General features: G+C 37.6%; 1 protein-coding gene and 1 long non-coding RNA gene across 5 annotated transcripts in view; one reads left to right on the top strand and one right to left on the bottom strand.

Moving 5' to 3' along the window:
• Window positions 1–27516, bottom strand: part of KCNIP4 (potassium voltage-gated channel interacting protein 4) — a 1119538-nt gene that overhangs the window by 328866 nt on the left and 763156 nt on the right. The window lies entirely within an intron of this gene.
• On the top strand, window positions 73–9021 carry LOC116865753. Its single transcript, XR_004382258.1, has 3 exons — window positions 73–136; window positions 1824–1948; window positions 8937–9021. It is a non-coding gene; the product is annotated as an uncharacterized LOC116865753 (long non-coding RNA).

Here is a 27516-nt window from a genome sequence, read left to right as displayed (position 1 = left end):
TTTGCTTTCAGGCCCCGGGTCCCAGATAAAGGGCATTGTAGGTGGTGACAGAGAGCATGGCTCCGTGATATAGAAATAAACAGATAACCAGGTGGTTCAAGCAAATGACTAGCCAGTTTCCTATTAAACTTCTCAGGTAAGTACCAACTTGCAACCTAGTCTGTAAACAGTGGCATAGAGGAGTAAATGCCATGTAATATGATGACCACCAGTACAGACATATGAACTAAAATAATCTGAAGGCTTCAGGAAGGAATTTATTATGCAGAAGTGTAGGATAGGGATTAGAGTCCATCATTCAAGAGCATGCAAGCACCCTGTCACCAGGACACCTCAAAAAAACAAACAGGTTTTGAGGCAACTTTGTAATTAGAGATAAATAATTGAAAAGGCTATATATACATACTCAGAAAAGCTTATCCCTGAACAAATCATTTTCTTCCTACCAAGAGGGCTGTTTTTGAAACTTTATCCAATAAAATTCTTAAGATTTCAGCAGGCAACATTGTTTACAAAACAATTCTTTGTTATATGTGACACTTCATAAAACTGGAGATTACTCTCCATAATAGGTGGTATGGTGTCTCCAAATCCAGGCATACCTGGCATCAAATCTGGAGGAAGATAAGCCACCTTCTTAATGGCCCTTAATTACAATCAGAATGTGACTTAACTTGTATTCCAATAATAAAAGCATTGACTCTCGTTTTTCATTTGATTTAAAGGTCAACATAAGCTGAATGCAAACAGCCTTCTAAAATTAGAAAAGCAATTGAATTAATAGTAACATTGTACCCCAGGAAGAGAAGTAGGAGATTTCATCACAACCACAACATCAGTGTATCCTACAGAGCTCTTTTGACTTCAAGATTTGTGATCTTAGTGGGAGACACATACATACACACACACACACACACACACACACACACACACGAAAGAGAGAGAGAGAGAGAGAACTCAGTTATTTGACCAAGCTCAATCGAATGCATGCTTATAAACCCAGTTTCTATTTTTCAGAGATACTGAGGTAGAGACATTATAGAATAAGGAAGGTGACAAAATTTTTAAATCAAGGACAATTAATGTTCTATTTGTAAAAACTATAGGCCAGTAAATAGAGACCAGTAGAATTTATAAAATGAAAATAGGTAGAATAGGTAACATGAAAACATTTTTAAAAAGCTTGTTGAGTAAATTAATTTAGATCTATACTGTATAACAGATGGAAAAACAAATTCCACCTGAATCAAACTTCATTTGAAAATAATAAATAACCTTCTAGTCTAAAATAGAACTATATTTATGAGCTTCTTAAAGGAGTAGTATTTTTATAGAAGAATAGAAGAAATCACAATAGAAGTATGGACAGGTTTGACTGCCAAAAGGTTAAAACTTTCTCATACAATAAAAATTGTTATATAAAGCAAAGGGATATGATTAGAGAAGATATTAACATCTAATTTGAGAAAGAGTTAATATCTGAAGTGTATAAGAAGTTCATAGGAAATGATAAGGGGCAGCTCTGGTTGGTAATGGCTGGAAGATTGTTGGAGATGCAAGAGATGAGAGGGAAATGTTAATTGGGAACATAACACAAGAGAAGAAAGGATGTCAGGCAGAACACTTAATAAGAATAGGAAGCTGGCCTTCATGATGGCGGCAATGAGCCTGGCCTCCTGGTTTCACACCCTATGGTCAAGGTCCCACTGTAACCAATAGGTTATCAGAGAAATGAAGTTGTCTGACCTCTGGGACCAGGTTATTAAAGATAATGTGGCTCCTGCCTTGTACTTTCCTGGATCACTCACTCTGGGGGAAGCCAGCTGCCACCTGTAAAGAAACTCAAGCAGTCCTACACAAAGGTTCACACCAAGAAGGACCAAAGCCTCCTGCTCATGACCAGCATCAACTTACACATTGTACAGAGGAAGAAATTGAGGCAAAAAGGGTAAGCGAATTGCCCGAATTTATACAACTAGGGAATGCCTGATCTATGATTAGGACCCTGGAATTTGTGTCCTTAACGATTACAGGTACTACCTCTTGATGGAAGAAAGAGGGCGGAAAAGTTCCAGCAACTGTATGAAACACCACAACAGAAAACACTGAAATCCAGAAATTAGTTGGCTATGGGGCACAAGTGGGTACAAGGAGAAGATTAAAAATGACTGCAATTTTTCAAATACACATAACAGAGAGGATAGTAATCTTATTAATTAGGATGGGGGGATCAGATACTAGCAGTTTGGGAAGTGGTGTGTGCTCATGTGTGGTCACTCAGGAAGTAACTTGGAGAGTTAAGTAGATAGAAAGGGAAGGGAATGAGTGGGCTAGTGTGAAAAATCCCTGATTTGAGTTTCCAGGCAAGGAAAATTCCAGAGGCGTTTCACTTCACTAACATATGGTTAAAGATGGCTTCTCTTATATGTAAATGTTTATATTAACCTCTTTCTGGAGATTAATAAAAGGCTAGAAATTTCCTCACTCCCTTTAACTTCTTTTTGATCATATCTTATCATTATCAGTCTAGATGTAGACATGATACAAAATTAAAAACAAAACAAAACACTTGTGTCTTTAAAAACAAGTATCAATTAAGTAAAATTCATTCACATTAGTTCAATTAAAACATCAATGAAATAAAAAATAATTGACCTAGTTGCTTTGCAATAACTAGAATATAAACTAATACTCTGAAGGTATACCCAAGGCTTCATTAGTGTGTAAGAAAAATAATCCAGTTTGAGAATTAATGTTTTCTCCATTTTTTTCTCATGGCTAATGACCACCAAGGGAAATTCTAATCCTTCCCCACCCTCCCAATGTATGTGACTTTGTTTCATTGAAATGTATAAGTCACTGAAATAAATAAGATTCTCTCCGTGGGGAGCTAAGAAAAGGCAGATACCACAGGTGTTACTTTGGAAGAGTTTTGTATGTCATCACAGCTGCTTAGTTGTGATGCACTGCTGCATATAATGGCCAAGAATATTCAGCACAGATGCTACAACAAAAATTCCCAAGAAACCAGCAAAATGAAATTGGACAAATCCTTATACATAATGTATACACTACAATATTCTACTGCGTGTACTTACAAATCTGAATATGTCACTTGGCTTATCTTTGTACTTTACTAAAATAAAATAAAAAACCCACAGACTCTCTGGAGGGATTTAAATTTACCATACACAAAAATGTATGAGGAGACACTGAACACCTTTTATGAGAGGGAGAGAAAATATACTGAACGATAACTACAATGATGCAATTAACCAGATGAGTGGGAATGAATGAATACTCTTGTTCTCTCATCTCCTCTTTTTTTTTTTAAGATTTTATTTATTTACTAGAGAGATAGAGAGAGAATACAAGTAGGCAGAGCAGCAGGCAGAGGGAAAGGGAGAATCAGGCTCTCTGCTGAGCAGGGAGACACAATGCAGGGCTCAATCCCAGGACCCTGGGATCATGACCTGAGCCGAAGGCCGCCGCTTAACTGACTGAGCCACCCAGGCACCCCTCTGATCTCCTCTTGATTTACTGCCAATCTCATGACTTTTCATATCTTAGAGTCCTGCCACCTTTGCTCCCTTTGCACAGGAAAAAAAGTAAGATTGTAAAAATCAATATGTTACTGAATCCTCTGTTTACCTTTTTATATCATTTTATTTCTAAATGGGTCTTAATGCACACTATGCAGGTAATGAATTAACAGATGATGCTCGCACTAGGTTCCTTCAGCTTTTAAATTCTCTGTCACTATGTATTGTCTTCATCAGATAGCTGCTCATATTGACACCAAACATACCAATTTCACTGTAGAAGCCAACAAATATCATGATCCAACACCTTAAAGCTAGTTATACAGGAGTTCATTTGAAAATATTTGTTTTCAATGTAGAAAATGGATTGCTTTGTATTCTGCATTTTAGATATTTACCTTTATAAATATACATTTGATTTTCTCTTGATGTACTCTTGTCTCACTTTCCAATAATTTTAATTTAAAAAGAAGACACGATTTCTTATTGCCCAAAAGCTCCTTAGAGGTTTACTTTGTGCAGTAAATAAGTAGCTAGGAAACTGATCAGAACATCCTATGAGCCGGAATGACTGAGGGTTTTCAAAGGATGTTGTGCATGGATATCCTTCCAGTCCTGAGAACACACAGCCAATTCAAAGCAAACAAATAATGGGACAAAGTGACACACTTTCCAAGAAGGTTTTGTTAATTTAATTCCTTCTGCCATGAAACCACAAATGCCTTAAAATCAAAACAAGACAATCCTATCAATAAAACAAACAGCATGTCTTAAAAACTTACACATAGATTTAACATATAAACTTAGGGCTCAGCAATACCAATCCTAAGTATCTTACCCAAAGAAATGAAAACATATGCCTGCACCAAGATTTGTCTGCAAATGTTCATAACAACTTCATTCATAAGAGCCAAAAGTTGGAAACAATCTAAATGCCTACCCAGGTGAAGAAATGAGCAGAATGTGGCATACCCATATAAGAAAACATTACTCATCAATAAAGAAAGAGCAAAATCTTTATACATGTTACAACACAGATGAAGCCCAGGAACACTATGCTTAGTGAAAGCCAGACACACAAAAAAACACACATTGTATGATTCCATTTATATGAAACATTAAAAAAAAAAAGGCAAACATATAGAGGCAGGAAAAACAGACTTGTGGTAGCTTAGGGTTGGGGAAGGTGAAGGGACAGATAGCAACTACATGCATATGGGGTTTCTTTTGGAGATGATAGAAAGCCTCCATTGTTAGTTTGTTGTGATAACTAGATAAATATAATACAAGGTATTCAATTATACACTTAAATGTGAATTTTATGGTATACAAACCGTATCTCAGGAAGGCTATTAGTAACATATAGCATAAAAAGCATAAAACCAACATTACTGTGGTTATTGAAAATCTATAATCTTACATGCTCACATAACAAACAGGTGGTCTTCAACATAGAAAATTTGATTAGGTATATGCTGATATTTAAATGACTGAAGTTAGTTCCTTTTTAAAGATATTGGTTAAAAAATGATGGAGAGAGACCTAAGGGAAGTAGAAAGATGGGGGCACAAAAGAATCATCCAAGGTAAGAAGGTCCAAGTGTATTTAAATCATGATATTGAGCTAGATGGCTTGTTTGGCAGATGATGGCCTTTCTAAACCCACATAGATAAGAATTAGAATACCTCTTTAGGAGGAGAGTTGATAAAGAATAATGTAATACAATATAGGCGGTTTGTTGTTTGATTTTAATGTCTCTTAGCACTTGTAAAATATTGGAAGCAAGTGTCTACCTGTACACCATGACTTTATGTGCTATGTTATGTTTGCTAGGGCAGAAATTTTAATCAGCTTTGCAGATTGGCACATAGTATATGCTCAATAAATATCCATGGAATAGAGAAAGAGGAAAACTATAGAATTACCTATAAACTGTATTATTTAATATCCATGTGATGTTATGATTTAAGGGCGTTGGGCATGGGCCATGTATGTGAGAAAATTGGAGGAAAGACAGGTTTGCAGTAGGAGTGAGTGACAATGAGGTCAGTCTTGGATATACTGAATTCAAGAGGACCTCACCCTGCTGACTTGGAGCTCTTTAGCTAATATCTTAATATAGGGTTCTGGGTTAAAGAAATTAATTTGGAAGTTTTCAGTATAATTTAGCTAATGGCTGTCTATGACTTACAAATCAATAACAAATCAATTTCTTTTAGTGATACAGAAAATATTCCCAAGTAATTAGCTTTATTTTTGGCTCTGATCTTAAATCCGAACAAAAGCCTATTAAAATCTTCAAACGTAATGTATGTTCTGTGAAAACAATAGTAGCTGTAAACAAAGCTGCCTTTGTTGGCTCAGAGAACATTTTCTGTTCTCTCCAATTATCTTCACCAGGCAAAAGTCCCTCTGAGACAGAGACTCCCCGTTTCTAGTTTCACTGTGTTACCTTTCTACAATACATTCCTTTGAGACATCCACAGTCTGAAAAATCAATTCACAGAGGAGTTAGTAGGGAAAAAAGAGAAATGGTCTAACTATTTTCCCTTATGAAATGTTTATTGTGTACAATGTAAGTCCACTCATTCTTGCTATGTAGCCTGTGAATATTACTTTTACTGGTAGAGCTATTAAAATATTATCAAACAGGGATAGATTATATATAGGGAGACAGTCTCATGATTTAGAGTCAAGTGAACTTTGCTTGAAATTATGCTTTTCTGGGGTTCCTGGGTGGCTCAGTCACCTGAGCAGCTGATTTCCACTAAAGTCATGATCTCAGGATTTGGGGATCAAGACCTGTGTCAGGCTCTACACTTAGCTGGGAGTCTGAGGATTCTCTCTCCCTTTCTTTCCCTCTACTCCTCCCTCACTCGCTCTCTCTAAGGTAAATAAATTAAACACTGATAGGTGATAGATAACAGTTTATTTCATTTACGAGCTTTGTGATCTTGGGTGAACCATAAAATTTACCGGAGGTCAGTCTCTTCATCCATACAACTGAAACTATGTCCTCAGTAGGGTTTTGGTGAGAATTACATGAGATAAGATATAAAAACCCAAGTAGAGTTTGCTGTTGATTTTATCCTTAGGAGGTGGTAGAAAGGATAATTCTGGGGATTTTTCTCAAGCATACCATTATTTTCCACATCCAATGGGTTCTTAAATCAGAGGAGACGTTATTCAGATGTATTTCCCATAAAATTTCAATGTAGCCAAGTTTTTTGGAACATTTTGGATATTTATTTATTTATTTTTCCTGTTCTTTCCCTCTAACATTTCCCTTTGATCTTACGTACTTTTGGAAGCTCATTGCTTGCCTACTTGAAACAACTCTTTTCTGAAGTGAGAACTTGAATTTTGTAAGATGAAAATGCGTAAGGAAAACAGGTGTTATTGTTCATATCTATAGATTGTTACTTAAAATACAAAAATTCATCATTTAAGGATGATACCAAACATTTTAAAATCTAATGAAGTCTTCTACCTGCAGGTCCAGCTCTACTGTTACCTAAGTAATTTGGGGTCCAATATTTAATCTTTTGGCCACTAATCATTTAGTTCCATGTCCGAAATACTCAGGTTAGAATTTATTCTTCAGGAGTTTATTGGTTGGAGAATTTTAGATTGGGGGCTTACATTTTGATAACAATACCAAAAAAGAAATAAAACCATAATCTGCATCATCAGAATGACCACTTGAGTATGGTCATCTGACTTCCATCTTTATGCTTGCCATGGTAATATTACTTCACTTCAGGGGGGCTAATAAGAGAAAAAACAAGCATATCTAAATGACACATCTTTAACAAGGAAACTTGAACACAATCTCAGCTCATTGTACCACTGAAGGTTTTGCTGGAGTTCGGGAAGAGAAAAATGATAGAAAACTTGAATTAACAATGACCTATGGCAATAAATATGTCAAACTTGTACCTACTCTTGGCAGTCAGTACCATACTCTTCTGTCATATTAATGTCAGTTATTTCAGATTTCTCTAGCCTGATATTTTTGCTTATATTTTATTTATAAATGAGTTTTAGGCATCAGGGTTGTTTAAGATCTGTAAACATAAAGAGTATTATGTTTTCTTTTTGTACAAATTTAAATAACATTTTAATAAATATAATTTCATAGTCAATATTCTAGAGATCTTTGTCCTTTAGGAGGAAGTTTCTACTTTATTGAAGTTGGAGAAACATTGTACTAAAACATTTCCAAAATCCCTTTCACCTCTAAAAACATGTAATGAAGCAGCAGTTCCCTTTGAGCGGAATGACTTTCTTACCTTTTTCTCAGTGATTCACAGATGACTCTTGGGAACCATATAAATGTGTTATCCCATGACATTGCCTCATATCTTAATGGTGCCATTGTAGATACCAAAAATGACTTAAAATATGGTGGAAATACTAGAAAACCACAGAAAAAAATGTTTATAAGTTGCTCAGGATATCATTAAGTATATTTATTAATATAGTTAATGTATATTATTAAATCTATTCTAAAAACTTCCTGACTTAATACATATATCTCATGGCCTCACAGCTCTTAGACTTCCCTCCTTCTGCTTAGTGGGGTCTATTGCTCAAAAGAGCTCAATAGCAACCTCCTCTGGAGACTTCCTACTTTTCTCAGATAAAGTACAAGGTCAGTTTCCCTTTGCTTCACAAAACTTTACCTCTATAACAGCACCTATCCCAGTGCCTTCCATGTGTCCTTTCTATGTTGTCTCTGTCTCTCTTTTATCAGTTCCCTCATGGCAGAGATGGTGTTTTATCTTCCTTCTCACTGTCTGTGATGTTATGTACATTAAAATGTCCAATAAATATTAGCTCACAAAATGAAACACAACCCCCTCTTAAAAAATTCTTTGCTACTGCTACAAATATAACTTTCCCAAATGAACTGGGTGATACTTAGTTATTTACTCACTCCATGTGGCACCATGAGTACTGACTTTGAAGCCAGTTGTCAGATCTGAAATTTAATTCTGTATCTAGCTCATTTTAGTTGCGTGGCCTGAAGCGAATTCCTTACTGTTTTGAGCCTCATATTGGTCATCTCTAAATTGGGAAAAATAATTGCATACCTCACAAGTTTGTTTTGAAAGTTAAAGGTCATCATTAAAATGTTTTAATGTGTTTATGCAATGAACATTATAGGACTTGAAATTTTTTTTTCCCCATCTCTTCCTTTTTTACTTATTGAAATGTTAGTTCTTTTGCCCCTTTGAGTCTGATGGGCTTTTTGTGTTAAAATTGTTCCTAATCATCAGGTTATAAAACTGCTCTAATTTGCTAATATTTCAGTAACTACTATAGAGAAAGATAATATCTTGATTTATTAATCATTTTTGGTTTTGATTCCCTGTATTTCATTATCTCTAGATGTTTTCCTGCTTCAGCAACAGCCAGCAAAAGGAGAACATCAGAGAAAGAAAGAAAGAAAGAAAGAAAGAAAGAAAGAAAGAAAAAGAAGGAAAGAGGAGAACATCAGAAAAAGGAGAACATCAGAGAAAGAACAAAAGAATTGATCCTTCACTTTGAGTTTCAAATAGCATAGGCTCTGATATAAGACAAAAGATCAAACGGAATACATGATTAGGGAAATGTTTACTTGCATTTTTCACTCAGCCTCAGACAAAGTCAAGATTGTCCAGCATTGAATTCATAGGTAGGGGAGTAAGGGAAACAACATAAATCCCAGACAGATTTAGGGCATGAGGTTTAGGAGGGTTAAGTCGGCCATCTCCACATATAACTCAGGCAGTTGGCAATCTTCTGGGGTCTACATCTGGCACAGGTGGGAACAAAAAAGTCTCCTGCCAAAGTTATATGTGTACTGACTGAATCAGTCTTTCAGATTCTATAGCACCAGAGGAATTAGATGATGTCCCAAAGGGGCTGAGTCTAGGTTTATTTTAGCCCACCACTGGTTCAGGAGTGTGGAATGTTTCCTGTTACCCTCCTGTGGTGGGGTAGGGTGGGGTGGAGTGGCTCAGAGAACCCCAGGCCTGAAGAAGTTTTGTAGAAGGAGTGAGGCAGGACACAGTGGGGTCAGTGTAGATAGGTAATATTCCATCCTATATGTTCCACATCCTCATCCCATACCCACGAGCTTCCACCAGGTCCTCATATTAATAAGCTTTGTGTAAAAGGGAAACAGTTGGGGAGAGGATGCTAATTCGCATTTCTGATACACAGTGGAAGGATTAAAATAGAAATGAGGTTTCTTATACAAAATAAAGATGAACGACAACAAAGCTCCTTCCTCTCTCCATCTATTTTCCATGCATCTATCCATCTATCTGAAATTCTAGTGGACTGAAACTCAAGAAGAAATTAAGATTATAGTAGAGCTTTGAAGATACTAGATATCTTCAAGGATGGGAGTGGAAAGGGTAAAATGAACTTGGAGAAAAAAGGGCTATTAGTTGGGGTTTAAAGACCAAAATCTTTTAGGATCCATCCTGTTCTGACTACCCTTAAATTTCTATGTTAGACCTTGGGGTTTTAATCCTGGTACTGTTGTGTAGTCTTCATGCTGGAGTTCTAATGCAGAAGCAAGGTTGGGTGCATCGGTCTACTGGTCTCCACTCTGCATGTGGATGGAGTTGGAGGAGATAAACAATGGGCCAGGAATGGCAGGTTTTCCAATATCTTTGAAGTAAGGACAAGAAATTGTGCCACTTTAGAGACAGTAATATATAAGGATAGACAGCTTGTCACAGAAGAATAAAGGGAGAGGAGAGAAGGTTTCATGCATTATCAAGACATCTCCAGGTAATGTGTCAATATTGTAATTACTGACACCAACGTTCTGCCGGTAAATGATTCCTGAGTTACTGAGGTTTGACCCAGAACCACCTTGCTCTGGGACAGATGGGTTATGTCACTGAACTTCACAAAGCCTATCTATTGCTCCATCATCTAGAGAAACTGAGTCAGCCTACCAGCCTCCTAAATAAAATCTGTAGTTTATTTGCCTAAAATTGATTAGAAATACAGAAAAAGAAAGCTTGTTTCCTTACTCATGTAGCTCACAGGGATTGGTATCTTCTCTCCTTTTTCTCTAACAGCCGTGGAAGAAAAAGAATATAATACCAAAATAGCCAATCTGCTACCATTTTTGAGATCTGATTATGCTTGCCTTCAAATTTTCTTCAGATTGTAAACTCTCAGGGAGAATGTCTTCTATACTTCATGCTATTCTGTACATGCTATCAATTCTTAAAACATAGAAACAAGATTTTTGACATGTTTGACAGTATCTATTCCCCTGAGTCCAAATTCCAGGGAAATATCCAGGGAGCTGCAAATGGAAGGGGGAGGGAAAAGAGCCTTGCTGACCACACAGGGAGATGAGGTGCTCTGCAGGTGGCAAGAGCACAATCTAGTTCTAGGAGGGGCTCCCAGGAAACAGGCTCCTTCAGCGAAAGCAACAAAGAAAACCTCATCAAGTTGAATTTCACAAGTTGAATTTCACAAGGGCTGCAATTCGGCTGAGGCAAACATCGGGGAGTATCATTGCCTTGTCTACTTCAACTGACAAAATGATTCTTCTCCTCTTATCTATGGTTTGACTTTTCTCTTTTGCTTTAGAAGGCTGAACAAAATGTAAGGGAGTGACTATATCTCCTTGAGAGGAAAGGGAAAGATGTAGTCAGTGTAGAGGATAGAAGAATCACTTCAGTTGACTTCCCCAGGACCTAATCTCAGCTAAGGAATTCTAAAATCACAATTTGCTCCATTGGTCAGGGAGATATTGTGTAACATGTCTTCTTTCAACATTGAAAACAATTACACAGCTCCAGCCCATTGTGGATATGTGGAACGATTCTGGGATTGTGTTCAATCATGTATAAGAGATGAGTATTTTCACTAATGTTCAATGCTTGAGAAGGTAACATCAGTATCAGTGCTTTGTTTTGTTTTGTTTTCAAAGTAAAGAAAGAACAAAAACAGAAAGAACAAAAACAGGTGACATTGTAAATCTTCTAACTGGCTTTCCAGCTTTACAACTCATCAAATCAACATTCCAATAAAAATTACTCTTCTATTATTATTCCTCTATTCTAAAACCTTAGATGGTTTCAGGATTCTAACCCTCAGGAGGTTTCTTTCCTTTTCTTCCCTTTTTTCTTTTCTTTCTTTCTTTCTTTTCTTTTTTTTTTTTTTTAATTGGTCTTGACACTGGAGACCTTTTCTATCAGAACGTCTTATGCTAGGCCAAAATGCCTTGCCTTGTTCTTGCCTCTACTTTGATTTTCCTAATTGTGTTCCATCTATCCTACCATCATCCACTTATCCAGTTCAAACCAGAAATAAAATCAAGCTTAACTGTACAATAATCTCTTGATCTCTTATCACAGTCACTAAATTGATCAATAATTTTCAGGTTCCTAGGCTCTATCCCAGTCGTACTGAATTAAAATCTAAAGCTTGGCCTGCAAATTTGCATTTTTATCAAACTCTGTATTATTTCCTAGATACGCTAAAAATCTAAGAACCTCTACATGTAATCTCATGGAAGAATATCTCTCCTGCTGCTTGTCATCTGCCTGTCTACTGGGTGTTTGATGATTATTTGTGTAAAATGAAATAAAATCATTTACTAAGTCATTTAAACACACACACACATGCACACACGCGCACACACACATTGTCTGAACCATACCAAATAATAGGGGATTTTTGACTTAATCGTAATATTTCATAATTATTTCCTTCTTCCATCAAAAAAATCAAAATGAGTCCATTTTGCCCCAAGTCTAGAATTCAGAAGTTTTTCCCCTTTCCTTTGGCTGGTCACATTGATGAAGCAAAAATGGAAAAACCAGAGAGTTTGACATAGTCCATACCCATCTGTAGCCTGCTTCCTTTCCCTGATTCAATCTAATCAGATCCCTTTCCATAATCTGTGAAACTATCCTCATAGCTACAGAATATGAGAAAGTAATTATACAGAGGTGCTTTTGTTGGACATGAAAGCTACTCCTTTGCCTCTCCCAGCATGGATTCTACTATTCTCCAAGTCAAAGCAATTATCCAAATGACTCATTTTAAATAAATAAGCACAACTCATCAGTGTTTTCTAGGATACAAACAAAAGTACAAATCAGCACCAAGATTAATCTGCTAATTGTTTAAATTCTTCATTTCCCCTTCATGTGTTGTATACACAGTGTGAGCAAATCTTTTTTTTTTAATTTAAATTCAATTAGCCAGCATATAGTACATCATTAGTTTCAGATGTAGTGTTCAACAATCCATCAGTTGTGTATAACACCCAGTGCTCATTACATCACATGCGCCTCTTAATGCCCATCACCCAATTACGACATCCCCCCATCCACCCTCCAACAGCCCTCAATTTGTTTCCTATAGTTAAGCTGAGTGTGTGCAAATCTATGCTAGATTATTTTGTGCCCTAAAGAAAATAAAGTGACTTAAAAATGTATCCGTTGTTTCTACTGATAATATCTAATGACATGCTTCATTATTGTCTTAAATTCAATTTATTTTAAAAACAAAACAAAAATCTTCACTGTCTTTCCATTTCGTGACGGTTAGCACTGAAATATTAACCATGTGAGACTCTAACTTTGAAATCATGACAGAAGTTATCATACATTATGTGTTTACTATGTCCCTTGATGTCAATACTAAATATTTATTCTTCATTAATTTATTAAAAACATATAGCCATACTATGAAACATAGAATTATTAATTAATACTACCACTTACAGATGAAGAAACTCAACTTGGAGAGGATAGAGAACTTGCCCAAAGTAACACAGCTAGTAAGTTGCTAACACGAATTGAACACAGATCTCTTTGACTATAAATTCAGAGTTACTAAATCTTTTGGCAGCACAATAAAGTGCATCAATGACTTCATGTCCTATACCAGGGTAACAGAAAATCTTAAGATTTCCAGTGACCTGGCTGCTTAGTAATGCCTGCTTTGTTTTCATCTGCCTTCCACATGGGTTCCCAGTCCCCAGGCCATTTTCCTTAAAGTCCCTGCCAAGGCTCCATGTGCTTTTCATCATCTTCCTTCATACCTTCCCCCACAGAGTGTTTCCTATCTCTCCTTCCATAGCGCTACTGTTATTCTATCTGTATATTACCTTCCAGATCACGTCTCTAACCACTCACAGTTTAATACAGTGGCAATCAGAACAAGTCCCCATACTTAAAGCTCCTATAGGTAATAGTTGGTTTCATATAGATTACATTCTTCTTTTATCTAAGATAAAAGAAATCAGGATCCATGGATTTCTAATTCATCTTTTTACCCCCAAAACAGAATATTAAACTTCAAGAAGACTAAATAAAATATTATTGTGTAAGCAAATAAATGGTAACTACTTTTAAAGTATTATATGAATTTTCTAGAAATTTCATATTGGCTTAAATCACTTTGAAATGGTAGAAAATGGCATAAACACATATCTTTCCAATATTTATTAAAATTTTTGACAGTTCAGCTTCAGTAGGAGTTTAATTATAAAACTAAACGAAGCAAAGATGAAAAAAATCTAATCCAATGCAATTCTGCACTATGCTGAAAAATCAATAATAATAAATTGGATTTTTAGCCCTTGGGAATAAATGGGTACCAAAAAGAAAAGCAGACCTCTGTAAAGATGTTCTGGGTTGCCACCAGTGAGTAAACAATTTTGTTTTTTTAACAATCAATGTCATATTTCATTGAAATACAATAAATGTATTGTATTTAGAATTAGATTTAGAATTAGAACCTCAGCAAGATAAAGAAATGCTTGATGCATAAGAACAACTCCAACAGATATAAGCTTTTTAAGGGCACACACCTGATCAGTTTCTGAAGGAGGACCAACCCCATTGCCAACTCCATAAAGTCATTTAGAATGACTAACAATAAATCATGAGAATTTCCCAAGTTTCTAGCAGGTTAGGCTTAGGCAAGCAGTGGAAGAGACCAGGTTGGAAATACTTGATCTTCCTCTTGTTTTATTTTTTTTTCCCTCCACTTTTTTCCAGATTCATCCTGAAGCTAAGGAAGCTGAAGCTTTAGGACTTCCCGTATACTCATGCCCCATCATATTCTGTACATTTTCATACATCAAATAAGGGTATTTAAATCCTTTTTCTTAAACAGGGCCTCCAAACTGTTTTCACATCAGGTCCCACAAAACTTGCATTGACCTTTGATCACAAGCAGATGCTCCCTTGGAATCCATGAAAGATTTTATTTATTTATTTGCCAGAGAGAGAGAAAGAGACAGAATGAGCATGAGCAGGAGGGGAAGAAGAGAAAGAAGCAGACGTTCTGCTGAGCAAGGAGCCCGATGTGGGACTTCATCCCAGGACCCTGGGATCATGACCTGAGCCAAAGGCAGATGCTTAACCAACTGAGCCACCCAGGCATCCCTGTTCTACAAATCTTAGGTGCATCCATTCATATATTCTCTCATTCATTCATTCATTTATCTAAGGAACAGAGACGCATTCTTGTTGTGGAGAGGTGGAATGACAATTAAGAAAAGATGGAAGTAAACAAGATAGTTTCAGGCAGTCAGCTTTTAGGTTGTACTGGAATAGCTCTAGTCTTCACAATCCAAAGACCTAGTTCTGGAACTTGATGGACTGAAAAGGGATGCTTTAGGCATGAGGCTATTTAATTTTACCTTTGGCAGGTGGAAATCACTGATCTGATAACTTTAAAATAACTGTAACTTCCTATATCCAGTTCTGTAGCTTCTGTCACTAGCAACTAACATGATGCTTTCTTCAAGATACCTTTCCCAAATTTTATGGCTTCTGCATTCACCCATCATCCATTTAACCAAATTCATGGTTCTCTCCATTCATCTTTCAATTTTTGCTACTAGTACTTACTTCTTCTTATCTCTGGCTTGCCATTCCTAAGAAAGTCCTGTGATTGTCTCTGTCATAAGTCAAAGCTTTCAGAATAGACCACCTAGTGGACCACTTCTCAGTCATAAATTAGCTGCCCACAGATATCATGACCAAATGGATGTCTAGGCATGATGATATATGGATAGAACCAGACTATTGGGTAGAAACTGCTGTTGACAATTAACAATTACCTTAGCAGGGACCATGGGCAGAGTGTTTTCCCTCAGAAATGAACTAGGTGTGTCAGCCTTTAAGCTACCCAACATGTGTTTTGGCCCTATTTCCCAGACAGCTAGGTACATCATGAGCTTAACCAATTTTTATTTTCTCCTTGGGATTTTCCAAAAGTGTATTAAAACCCAACATTTAAATATATCTTCCTGTGTTCCCCATTCACATCCACTGCACCAATAAAAGCAATAAAATAGTAAACTAGAAAAACAACAACAAAAGAACCTGAGCAGTTCTTTTTTGTTTAAAATAAGGTTTTCAACTCAGTTATTAATAAATAATGTTTTCCTCTTCCTAGATCAAATTATTAGAAGAAAACACTGGAGACCTAACTAAATTATTCCTCCTTCAATGGTGCCTTTTATCAATCCACATTTACTTGTTTTCTCTTTTTCTCATAACACAGTGATTTTTGTCCTCATGGCTACACAAAATACAATTCTGCCCAGTATTAAAATTATTTAAGTATTTCCTTATATTTTATTATTTCTGTATTTCCATTGGATTTCATTATAGAAATAATAGCATTACAATATGCATTAAAATAATAACAGAATATATAACTTACCATGTGTCAGGATCTATCCTAGGATTTTCATGTATTATCTTCCACTGTCTTCTCTAAAACCTTTTGAGGAAGATGCTACTCCCTTCACCATTTCATAGATGAGGAGACTGAGGCTGAGGGAGCTTAAGCAACTTGCTCACTTAATGGGCAGAATTGCTGGAATTTAAATCAGGAGATCTCATTCTATCTAGATCAGCAACTTTCAACTTTAGCTGAACATTGGAATTGCCTGAGGAATTTTATTTATTTATTTATTTTTTAATATTTTATTTATTTACTTGACAGAGAGATCACAAGTAGACAGAGAGGCAGGCAGAGAGAGAGAGAGGGAAGCAGGCTCCCTGCCGAGCAGAGAGCCCGATGCGGGACTCGATTCCAGGACCCTGAGATCATGACCTGAGCCGAAGGCAGCGGCTTAACCCACTGAACCACCCAGGCACCCTGCCTGAAGAATTTTAAATTTAAATATCTTGTGGTCGACCCTCAGTGTTTCTGATTTATTGATCTGAGGCATAGCCTGGAGAGATGAGGACTTTTTCCCCATTTCCCTAGGTGATACTACTAATGCAGCCACACTTGATAATCTCTGTTCTACAAATGAAGTTATTAACCATTGGGTGATGAATGAGTTAATGAACAATTTAATGCATTAATGCATCATCTCTTCACTGTCTACTTTTTATAAGAAATACATACTGACAATTCCCTCAAAATAAAAGTAACAATAACATGTAATTGGCCACTCTGAGAAAATAATGAAATCAATTTTGTCAAAATTGATTTACCTTTACCAGATCACTTGCCAAAGAGTTAATGTTCTTTCACATAGAGAGGCAGTAAGCAGACTCTGTAAATGGCCAGCTCAGTATAGCTTATTTTTTCATGTTGACAGGGACACACTGGGGAAACTACGGAGCACAACAAACTGACCTAAGTTGTTCAAACCGGCTCCTTGGTCCATTTCTTTGTTTTATGTTCTCCAATTCCCTCATCCTATTCTAAATGTGTCATCCCTGCATGGTGCTGCCTCTCTGCCTCAGAGAGGGGGATCATTGTGCTTTAGGCAATTAGCACTCAAAGTAGGCAACGGGAGCTTTCTTTCCTACTCTGGAGCCAGATTTTTTCTATTAGTTACGGTCAAACCAAAGATATTGATAAAAGGACCTAGAGCAAACTATAAATACTTATCAAGCACCAGTCTTTGCTAGATGTTAGTCAGTACCCTGACTTAGAGAAAGACTAATTTCGTTAATGACTTAGAGAAATTCCCAAAGAGCTTAATAACTTCAGAGGAGGGACATGTAGACACATGCCACTGGATGAGTTGTAAAGTCGTCACTTGTTTGTGAACATGTTGTTGTGAATTTGCATTTGTGTCTGTCTGCCTGTCTTTCAGTGTGTCGGATTCAGTCTTATCATGCTAACATTTGAGACCCATTGCTGTATTCAATTAGTCCTACCTGTTCCTTGTAGAAAAACCCAATGGTCAGACCTTATAGGACAATGGAACTCTGACCCATAGCATTATAGCAACGAATCTAGGCAGACAAGCCACTGCATCTGCAGCAATGAACCTAGAACAGGTAGGACTTAGACAACTGTCAGCTCCCCTAACTTGTCCTGCTCCAACTCAGAACCAACCAAAGAAAACGAAATATGCTTCCGGAACCAGTAACAGAAGATAACTCTACTTCCAGTAAGTCCATCTCCAGCCAAGCCAACAACGTTCAACCAGAGTATACTTGAAGCTTTCTTCTCTTTCACGATAAAACTTGCCCACTCTTTTGGAATCTTCGCCAAGCAGAGGTGATGGTGCTGACTCCTCAGCTATAGCAAGCTTAGAATAAATCATTTCCATTTATTCTCACTGAATAGTCTTCATTTATTTCCATAGAGCAAGGGAAGGGGGGCCTCTTGGAATTCTGAGCCTTTCCTCTCTAAGGCGGCTTTCTCACGTTTCCCTGAAACATGGTTCCCTTCCCTCCCCTTGAAGATGCTTCTGGGTGGTGGCAGGCACTAGGACAGAAAGGGTAACTAGAATCTGCATCACACCCCGAAGGATCAACCCAAGGAGGCAGAGACTTGACTTCTCACCAATGTCACAGTGGTGTTTGAGTAAGAAGGCCAAACCTTAGTATCAATCTCAAAAGAAGAATGAAATCGTGAATTTCATCACCCTTACATTTGAAATGAGAACAATCACACCATCAATCAAGTTTTCCTAAAAGTGATGTCTTTGTCTTCTTTAACATCAGATAGAATGAAAGTTCAGGATAGATATCAAGGTCAGTTAGGATGGTTTGGCCGGTTAAATACTTCAGTGGTGTTACCCTGAGTTGACTACTCAGAAGTGTGGAGGAGAGAACAACATGATCTGATACAGGGAGGATCACAGTGCCGGGCTCATAGAGGAGGCAATATTTTGAATGGACCAAGAAAGCTGAAAAGGATTTGGACACATGAACCGTTAGTCTTCCTCTCAGGCCCAGAGCCTCTGGTACAGCTATCTTACTGAGATAAGCACATAAGGTGAAGATAATATGGAAGTCAGCACAGTGACCATACCCCCACTGCTTTGGTGTCTGAACCAGTGCAGTGGGTGGGAGGATGTTGTGGAACACCCCCAGACATTTCATGCCAAACACAGACATCAGTTCACTTGTAGCTGCTGCTTCTGCTTCTTTTTCTTCTTCTTCTTCTTTTTTTTTTTTTAAGATTTTATTTATTTATTTGACAGAGAATGACACAATGAGAGAGGGAACACAAGCAGGAGGAGTGGGAGAGGGAGAAGCAGGCTTCCTGGCGAGAAGAGCAGAGAGTCAGATGCGGGGCTCAATCCCAGGACCCTGGGATCATGACCTGAGCCTAAGGCAGAGGCTTAACAACTGAGCCAGCCAGGCGCCCGCACTTGCAGCTTCTAACATGTGATGCAGGCATTCTTCTGGATTTCTACGATTATTAAATACATATACGTGGCTGAAAAAGGCATAACCAAACACTGGGAAGAACTGTTTCTTATTAAGACTAAATATTTAATTAAAACAATAACAACAACAACAACAGCAATGAAAAGTCTTTTCTTATTAACTAACCTACATTTCTAACAATAATTGGGTCCTTTCCTAAATTCATTGTCCCTCTTTATTTCCCAAACTGATATTTGTAAATTTTTTTTCTCCTTTCCAGAAGAATGCAACAGAATTAGCACAAAGTAATTAGCAGGTTTAGTTAGAATTTAGGAAATGAGGGGCAAATAAAATTAAACTTCAGGTAAATTAATTAGTAAAATGTGCTAGAGTTGTGTGTGCTCGTTAATTAAGTGTTATTCAATGTGTCAGCAGTGACAACCCAATGCTTTGTGTGTTTTAGAAACACAGAAGAGAAAAGGCTCACACCCCAGGGAGCAGAGCAGGAAGGTGTGAGTGGGGTGTGCTTCTTGGGAGGGAATGATTCAGAAACCATCTCTGGGATCACTCCAGGATCCTCAGTCCCTCTGCTCTGGGTGAGGCACCAAGATGGCCATGGGCATGGTTGGTTGTTCTATGTCTAGACTCTATAAATCTGTGCTCTGAAGCCTTAGATTCTAATTATAATGACTGTCTTAGTCTGTTCTGACTACCAGAACAAAATACCACAGGTAGGGTGGCTGGTAAACCACAGAAATTTATTTCTCACTGTTCTGGAGGCTTGAAGTCTAAGTTCAGGGTGCCAGCATGGCTGGGTTCTGGGGAAGCATCCTCCAGATTACAGACAGCTGATTTCTCACCATACCCTCACATGGTGGAAGAGGTTGGGGAGCTCTCTGGGTTTCCTTCATAAAGGCACTCAACCTATTTATGAGGGCTCTACCCACCTCACCTAATCACATCCCAAGGACCCTAACTCCTCATCAGCTTGGGCATTAGGTTTTCAACACATGAATTTTGAAGGGACAAAACATGCAGATGATCATAGAGGCCAAAGTGTTCATGAAGAAAGTGGAGCCTATTTATTAGTGTACTATGGCTGGTGTAGCAAGTACCACACATTTAGGTGGTGAAGCAATAGAGACTTGTTTCTCACAGCTCTAGCGGCTAGAAATCTTGGCTCAAGGTGTCAGCAGGGTGGTGTCTTCTCAGGCTTCTCTCCCTGGTTTCCAGATGGCGTCTGCTCCCTGTATCCTCACATGGTCTTCCCTTGGTGCGTGTCCTAATTTCACCGATGAGGACACCGGTTATGACAGATTACCACGCACCCCATTGACCTCATGTAACCTTAATGACCTCTTTAAAGTCTCTATATCCAAATACAGTGACATTCCAAGGTTTGGGGAGTTAGGATTTCAGCATACGGATATTGGGGCACAAAATTCAGTCTGTTCAGTCTGCTGGAGAATTTTGTACATAATGAAACTGTTTCTTTAAAACTAACAACTAACCTCATGAATACTTCTTTTAAAAAGTTATTTATTTATTTATTTAAGAAAGAACACAGGTAGGGGAAAGGGGCAGAGGGAGAAACAGGCTCTTCACTGAGCAGGGAAGCTGACAGGGTACTGGATCCCAGGACCCTGAGATCATGACCTACATAAACAGGCAGACGCTTAACCCACTGAGCCACCCCAGTCACCCCTGGAAGAACTAAGTTATAACCTGTATCCTCAGAAGTTATTTTACCTATTTAAGCCTCTGCTTCCTCCCTCCAAAAATGAGTGGTCTGGATTCAACTTTGCTTTTCTAGCTGTGACATTCCCAGTTGCTCTGAGTTGGGTCCTTTAATATTTGAATGGAGAAGATTTTTTCTTCTCCTTCTTTTGCTTTCCCCTCCTCTCCATCTTCTCAGGCGAGGTGCTGACTGAGTTAGGATAAAGGAAAGGAACCTTTATATCATTCTGAGATGAAAAAGATAAGTTAGCAAAGGAAAGCCCATGGCTATTCTATAAATATGTCACTTTCACAGTGGGCTGATTTAGTATTGACAACAGATGATTGGCCCCACAATGGACTAGTAATAAATATTTACTTATTTGTCCTCTCCCTCATCAGCATGATCTCATCCACATGATCTCAATCCCCTTCATCTGCATCCTGCAGAATCCTGATGACTGACATTGGCTACTGAAATCCGAGGCTTAACCGAAGTGCCGAGGCTTTGGAAAGAGAAATAAAGAAGCCAGGTAGTTTAAGGATATCCAAGGTACCCAAAAGAGGGAGGCAAAATAGTGTCCCCAGGAAAGTCTGCCCCACCTGTAGATGGTGGGCTATGAAGTCCTGAATGATGCCCCTGCCCCACCCTTTGCTCCAGAGAAACCCCCTACCCATACTTACTGCCAGATGAATAAAGCAACAATTCTCAGACTTGAATGTGCATCAGAATCTCCAGGAGGACTTGTTAAAACAGATTTATAGGTCTGCTCCTGTAGTTTTTAATTCAGCTGGTCTGGGGTAGAGCCCTGAGAATTTGCATTTTCAACAAGTTTTCAGGTGATCTTGTTCCCTGGGTGGCTGGACCTTAGATCACATTTTAAAAACCACTAGAATACTGTAAATTACTGAAAGTGATTTGAGCTAAAAGAAAAGAATGTGGGTTTTTTTTTTTTTGTTGTTTGTTTGTTTTTTTGGATTCTAGTCTCTGAAACCAGGGTACAAAACAACTATGGTCTCCTAAGGTCAGGAACAAGAGAGTGACATCCATTCTTACCACTTTTATTCAACATAGTGCTGAAGTCCCAGGTAGTGAAATCAGACAACAAAAAAGAAATAAAAGGAATCCACACTGGTCATAAAGAAGTAAAACTTTCACTATTTGCAGATGACATGATACTATAATATACAAAAATCCTTAAACACTCCACCAACAAACTGTTAGAACTGGTCAAAAATTTCAGAAAAATTGCAAGACACAAAATCAATGTAGGGAAATATGTTGCATTTCTATGTTGCATTTCTATGCAGCAATAATGAAGCAGCAGAAAGAGAAATTAAGAAAACAGTCTCATTTACAATTGCACCAAAAATAAATAATAAGATATCTAGCAATAAATCTGACCAAAGAGGTGAAATACCTGTACTCTGAAAACTATAAGTCACTGATGAATGAAATTGAAGCTGGAACAAAGAAGTGGAAAGAGAGTCCACACTCATGGATCAGAAGAACAGATATTGTTAAAATGCCTATACTATCCAAAGCAATCTATACAGTTAGTGCAATCCCTATCTACCAACAACATTTTTCACAGAACTAGAAAAAACAATCCTAAAATTTGTATGGAACCCCCAAAGACCCCGAATAGTCAAAGAAATCTTGAAAAAGAAAAGCAGAGCTTGAGGCAGTACAATTCCAGACTTCAAGCTGTATTTCAAATTTGTCATCAAATAGTATGATATTGATATAAAATAGACAACAAAGACCAATAGAACAGAATAGAAAATCCAGAAATAAACTCATGATTATATGGTCAATTACTCTTGGGCAAAGCAGGAAAAAATATCCAATGGGAAAAAGGCAGTCTTTTCAATAAATTGTGTTGGGAAAACTGGACAACAACATGCAAAAGAATGAAATCAGACCACTTTCTTATACCATACAGAAAAATAAGTTAAAAATAGATAAAAGACCTAATTGAGAGACCTGAAACCATGATAATCCCAGAAGAGAGAGCAGTTATTTCTCTGACATTGGCCATAGCACCAGTTTTTTGTTTTTTTTTCCCTAAATATATTTCCTGAGGCAAGGGAAACAAAAGCAAAAATAAACTTTTGGGACTTCATTAAGATAAAAACCTTCTGCAGAGCAAAGGAAACAGTCAACAAAACAAAGAGACAACCCATGGAATGGGAGAAGATATTTACAAACGACACTACAGACAAAAGGCTGATATCCAAGATCTATAAAGAACTCCTCAAACTCAACACCCCAAAAACAGATAATCACATCAAAAAACAGACAGAAGACATGAACATACACTCCTCCAAAGAAGACATACAAATTGCTAACAGACACATGAAACAATGCTCATCATCATTAGCCATCAAGGAGATTCAAATCAAAACCACATCGAGATACCAACTTAAACCAGTTAGAATGGCCAAAATCATCAAGACAGTAAACAGCAAGTGTTGGAGAGGATGTGGAGAAAGGGGAACCCTCTTACACTGTTGGTGGGAATGCAGGTTAGTGCAGCCACTTTGGAAAACAGTGTGGAGATTCCTTAAGAAATTAAAAACAGGGGGAGCCTGGGTGGCTCAGTAGATTAAAGCCTCTGCCTTCAGCTCAGGTCATGATCTTAGGGTCCTGGGATCAGCCCCGCATCAGGCTCTACACTCAGCGGGGAGCCTGCTTCCCTTCCTCTCTCTCTCTGTTTGCCTCTCTGCCTACTTGTGATCTCTGTCAAATAAATAAAACCTTAAAAAAAAAAAGAAATTAAAAACAGAGCTACCCTATGACGCTGCAATTACACTACTGGGCATTTACCCCAAAGATACAGAAGTAGTGAAAAGAAGGGTCACCTGTACCTCAATGTTTATAGAAGCAATGGCTGCAGTCGCCAGACTGTGGAAAGAACCAAGATGCCCTTCAGCGGACGAATGGATAAAGAAGATATGGTCCATATATACAATGGAGTATTATGCCTCCATCAGAAAGGATGAATACCCAACTTTTGTATCAACATGGATGGGACTGGAGGAGATTATGCTTAGTGAGATAAGACAAGCAGAGAGAGAGAGTCAATTATCATATGGCTTCACTTACTTGTGGAGCATAAGGAATATATATTCCTTATAAGGAATAAGGAGGACATTGGAAGATGAGTTGGGGGAAAAAGAGAAGTGAATTGGGAGAAATCAGATAGGGAGACAAACCGTGAGAGACTGTGGACTCTGAGAAACAAACTGTGGGTTTGGAAGGAAGGGAGGGGGAGGTTAGGTGAGCCTGGTGGTAGTTATTAAGGAGGACATATATTGCATGCAGCACAGGGTGAGGTGCATAAACAATGAATTCTGGAACACACACACACACAAAGTTAAATTAAATTAAAAAATAGAAGCAAACATAAATTATTGGGACTAGATCAAAATAAAAAGTTTCTGCACAGCAAAGGAAACAACCAACAATTCTAATAGACAACCTACAGAATGGGAAAAGATATTTGCAAATGATGTATCTGATAATGGGTTAGTATCTAAAATATATAAAGAACTTATACAACTCACCCCCAAAACAAATAGTCCAATTTAAAAATGGACAGAAGATATGAACAATGTCTTCTATTCATACAGATGTCCAAAACAGACATACAGGTGGCCAAAAGAAGGCCAAAAAGATGCTCATCATCACTTATCATCAGAGAAATGCAAATCAAAACCACAATGAGATATCACCTTACATCTGTCAGAGTAGCTAAAATCAACAACACAAGAAACAACAGGTGTTGGTGAGGATGTGGAGAAAAAGGAACCCTCATGCACTGTTGGTGGGAATGTAAACTGGTGCAATCACTGTAGAAAACAGTATGGAAATTCCTCAGAGTTAAAAATAGAACTACCTTATGATTCAACAATTACACTACTGGGTATTTAGCCAACGAGTACAAGAACACTAGTTCAAAGGGATACATGCACCCTTATGTTTACAGCAGCATTATTTACAATAGCCAAGATATGGAAGCAGCCAAGTATTGATCGATTGATGAATGGGTAAAGAAGATGTGAGATATAGATATAGATATATAAAATATATTATGTTATATATATACATATATATTATATGTTTTATATATATAGTATATAGATTTTATATATATATATATATAATTCAGCCATAAAAATGAATGAAATCTTGCCATTTGTAATGACATGCATGGAGCTAGAGAATATAATGCTAAGAAAAAAAAAACAGAGAAAGACAAATACCATATGATTTCACTCATATGTGGAATTGAAGAAACAGAGCAAATGAGCAAAGAGAATAAAATAAGAGAGAAACAAAGCAAGAACCAGACTCTTAACTACAGAGAACAAATCTGATTGTTACCAGAGAGGAGAGGGGTGGAAGGGGATTTGTTACATAGATGATGGGGATTAAGGATTGTGCACTTTGTCATGAAGAGCACAGGGTAATGGATGGAACTGTTGAGTTACTATATTGTACACCCAAAACTAATATAACGCTGTATGTTAACTAACTGCAATTAAAATAAAAACTCAAAAAATTAAAATAAAATATAAACATCATGGTGGCCTGACTTTGCTTGTCTTGTTCATTGTGGTATACCCAGAATTTAGATCATTACTCAATGGTGCTCAACAGAATGTTTGTTGAATAAATGAAATGAGCATATGCAGATGCTGAATATCAGAAACTCTCCAACATGTTGATATAGAGGAATCCTGGTTAGCAAGTCGTACTCTTGAATTACTATATTAAGGCATTCTCCCTTTGCTTTATTCCCAGTCAGACCTTTTCCATGTGTGTAGACTCTCCTTGGTCGATCACTTTTTTGTTACACATGTTTTCCCATACAATCAAAAGTTTAGAAAGGTATCTAAAAATCAATCCAGCTTTGGGGTCAAGAAGTTCATTATTCTCCTCCATCTATATTTATAAGCAGATATTGAACACCTCCTAAATCAGGAGTCTCTGCTCCTTTGGCTCCTATCACATTAGCCCTGCATAACTACCTACGCTTATTAAAAGGTCTGTTTTGGTTTTGACAGTGACCTTCAAGTGCTTGATTTAATAAGCTAGGGAATTAGAATAAATTGTATTGGCTTGTTCAATCATCTCTATTACAAAGAACTGCAAGGAGAAGCTAGAACAACATAAAAACACAGGAAGGAGCAAGCAGCCTTCAGTGAGATGAAGAGGGAAAGGTGAAGGGAAAAAAAACCCTGTGTTTAGAGACGCTCACATGGAAGGAAGAGAGCAATAACCCGTGGCTTTCAAGATCATTTTCCCCACTATTAAAAAACGTTGTCAAAGCAAAAATCAAATGAGTATTTGCTTATGAAGCCAGTGACACTTCAAAACATGACACAGGAGTGATACCTCTATTAAGAGTTTGTTTAAATAAACACCATTCACCAAAAAGGAGCATTTGTAGCAGTTTTATTCTCTCTAGGAAGCCACACAGGGGCTACGCAGATTGAGGATGAGAATGCTATTCCCTGAAATCTTTGGTCTCTGTAAGAGATGAAAGGGTACTGAATGCGGAGGTTTACCTGTTTCTGGACAAAGTCCTTCTCATACACAGTACCTGGAAGATGACCTGGTATGCAGTAGGGGCTCAATAAATACTTCATTGAAAGATGGAAGGCATAATTAGTTGCATTTTTCTGGGGAAGAAGATTGTCCCTTGCAACATGCTCAAACCAGTATAGCCTATGTTTTGCTTGTATTAAGATTAGTAAGAGGCACTATGACTCTGTGCTTTTTTTCTCCATCTTCTTGCCTCCCCAGAAACTGGGAATATGCTCCTTCTTGATCTGTTTTGTGTTGAATCTTTAACTGTGTGGTAAGTAAAAGAGCGGGTTTTGGAGTCAGTTGCTTAAATTCAAAGTTTCCTTTTCCTGATATATAAAATAGAGTTATTAATACTAATTACTGCATAGTTATTCACACCTCCGGGTATTCAGCGAGGTCGTGCTTGTTGAAAGCCTATATGCAATGCTTGAGACAGAGTTCACACTCAATAGAATACGTGCTCCTCACCTCCTTCCCCCAGACCCCATTTTATGGATGAAAAGACTTTGGTTCAGAAGGATTAAATCACTGTCTCCAGGATCACGCCACTGGGAATTGATGAAACCAGGATTTCAGTAAATAGGGCTTCTGTTCTCTTTGACTCCAGAAATGGTGGACTTTCTCCACACTCCAAGGTTTCTCATGCAGGGAGTGGAATTCAGGTACCTCTGTCCCATATTTTCACTCTGGCTTCCTGTTTGCACACGCAGCAGCTTGCAGGGCTTCCCAAATCCCCACATCTGAAGCAGCAGACTGGCTGTTGTTGACTTTTGAAAATAGCAGTGAATTTACAGAAGTTCTCAACTCAGGGATATTTTTCCTCCTTCAGTGTATAGACACAGGCCTGCGGCCATGATAAATATAAAACATTTGAATTTGGGGGCAGATGCTCTAAGTTTGCTATTTAAAACATGTTTGTTTGATATAAGTTGATGTTCTGGAGACAAATGTGTCAAAAAATGCTAGATAATATAAAGAGTGTTGAAGCAGAAATGCTAATTAAACCAGTGTGGATGTAAATTATGTTTTATAACATCAC

The sequence above is a fragment of the Lontra canadensis genome, unplaced genomic scaffold, assembly GCF_010015895.1.
Source record: "Lontra canadensis isolate GAN:19392208 unplaced genomic scaffold, GSC_riverotter_1.0 scaffold1, whole genome shotgun sequence".
Lineage (NCBI taxonomy): Eukaryota > Metazoa > Chordata > Mammalia > Carnivora > Mustelidae > Lontra > Lontra canadensis.
This window is presented reverse-complemented; position numbering and strand designations above follow the sequence as displayed.